The sequence below is a fragment of the Camelus bactrianus genome, chromosome 1, assembly GCF_048773025.1.
Source record: "Camelus bactrianus isolate YW-2024 breed Bactrian camel chromosome 1, ASM4877302v1, whole genome shotgun sequence".
Lineage (NCBI taxonomy): Eukaryota > Metazoa > Chordata > Mammalia > Artiodactyla > Camelidae > Camelus > Camelus bactrianus.
This window is the reverse complement of record NC_133539.1, coordinates 5,666,768-5,668,589: the sequence shown is the minus strand read 5'-3', so window position 1 is coordinate 5,668,589 and position 1,822 is coordinate 5,666,768. Positions and strand designations below refer to the sequence as shown.

The 1,822-nt window shown below is 48.5% G+C and overlaps 1 non-coding gene across 1 annotated transcript; it reads left to right on the top strand.

Annotated features, from left to right (window-relative positions):
- Positions 1 to 287: 287 nt before the first annotated feature.
- LOC141579108 (18S ribosomal RNA) lies at positions 288 to 765 on the top strand. Its single transcript, XR_012510173.1, has one exon. It is a non-coding gene; the product is annotated as an 18S ribosomal RNA (ribosomal RNA).
- Positions 766 to 1,822: the final 1,057 nt, after the last annotated feature.

The following is a 1,822-nucleotide window of genomic DNA, read 5'->3' as shown; positions in this document are numbered from 1 at the left end:
AAGTTCAGCCTGCGGACCTTAAGCGCCGGCCCTGGTCCTGGCCCTGGTCCTGGCGGCCCTCCACGCGGGAGTGCTGCACACCCGCCTGCACCGTGTGTTAATGAGTAACTAGTAAATAGAGTTAAGTCTTGGTCAAGATGTAAAAAGCTATGACCAACGTAAAAATAAACTACGAAAGTGACCCTAATACGATCTACTACACGACAGCTAAGACCCAAACTGGGATTAGATACCCCACTATGCTTAGCCTTAAACCTAAGTGATTATAATAACAAAATCACTCGCCAGAGTACTACTAGCAACAGCTTAAAACTCAAAGGACTTGGCGGTGCTTCATACCCCCTAGAGGAGCCTGTTCTATAATCGATAAACCCCAATCAACCTCACCAACCCTTGCTAATTCAGTCTATATACCGCCATCTCCATCTCTATAAACCCCTATAGGGACCAAAAGTAAGCTTAACTATTCAAACATAAAAACGTTAGGTCAAGGTGTAACCAATGGGATGGGAAGAAATGGGCTACATTTTCTTGTCCTAAGAAAATCTCAAAATCCTTACGAAAGCCCCTATGAAACTGAGGGCCCAAGGAGGATTTAGTAGTAAATCAAGAATAGAGTGCTTGATTGAACTAGGCCATGAAGCACGCACACACCGCCCGTCACCCTCTTCAAGTCCAACGAGCCTGCAAGAAAATATAAACAAGTGCAAAACGTATGAGAAGAGACAAGTCGTAACAAGGTAAGCATACTGGAAAGTGTGCTTGGATGAGCAAAACGTAGCTTAAAAAAAGTACCTAATTTACACTCAGGAGATTTCATAGAAATGAACGTTTTGAACTAGAGCTAGCCCAGAAAACACCACATTTCAACTATTTTAAAACCGTTAAACAAAACATTTACACACTCTTCTAAAGTATAGGAGATAGAAATTTACTGCTGGCGCTATAGAGAGAGTACTTCTGTGCGGGGGCGCCCGGAAGCCCTGCCTCCAGCACACCTGCCTCTGCTGAGCCTAGATCTGAACTTCCTGGGAGTCCCTTGGTTTCTCAAAGCACAGCGCTATCTCCCTCTCTTCCCTTTGGGTGCCCTTGTTGAGGATGCCGTGAAAGCCAGGTGAGGAGAAACAGCACGGATAAAAATAACAAGGGAGGCCACCCCCTAGCCGCCCACTTCCACCAGGATAGCTATAAAAATACACTGCAAAGGTCAGAAGGTCCGGTTTCCTGACCCACCAGTGCCCTGAGAGTCCTCGGCCTTCTCCAGGTGAGCTCTCCCTTAAAATCTGACACCAAATGTTGGGGGTGGGGGGAGGCGCTCCCAGCGCTGTTTCTGGGCAGGGCCTGGCCGGCAGTCTGCTGATGGTTAACTCCCCAGGAGCCAGCTTCAAGCACTACGCATCCTCTCAGATCTCCCTGTGAGGGAGACTTTCTTCCCATTTGACAGATGCAGAAACTGAGGGACTCCACTCATGTGGGGGAGGGGGCCCTGCTCCCTGTCCCGAGCTCTCACTCCACCCTCACCCCTGGATTCTGCATAGGAGAGAGAACCAGCCAGCGCAGGCTTCAACTTTCTAAAGTCTGATTACCCTTGTGAGTCTGGAATACCCTTCCTCTATGTTCCACAGTCTCGATTGCCCCAAAAGAGCCTCGAAGCAGCAAAAACTGCCCTTTCCTGACTTCCCCTACCTTCTGACCTCTTAAATCTCCCTCTGCTCTTAGGGATTTCCCTGGGGGAATCTCCCCAAAGTACTAGTCACAGGATTGCATGGGGTGGAGCTGGAACATTTTGCTTACGAAACCAGGTCTTGTTTCAACTGCACAG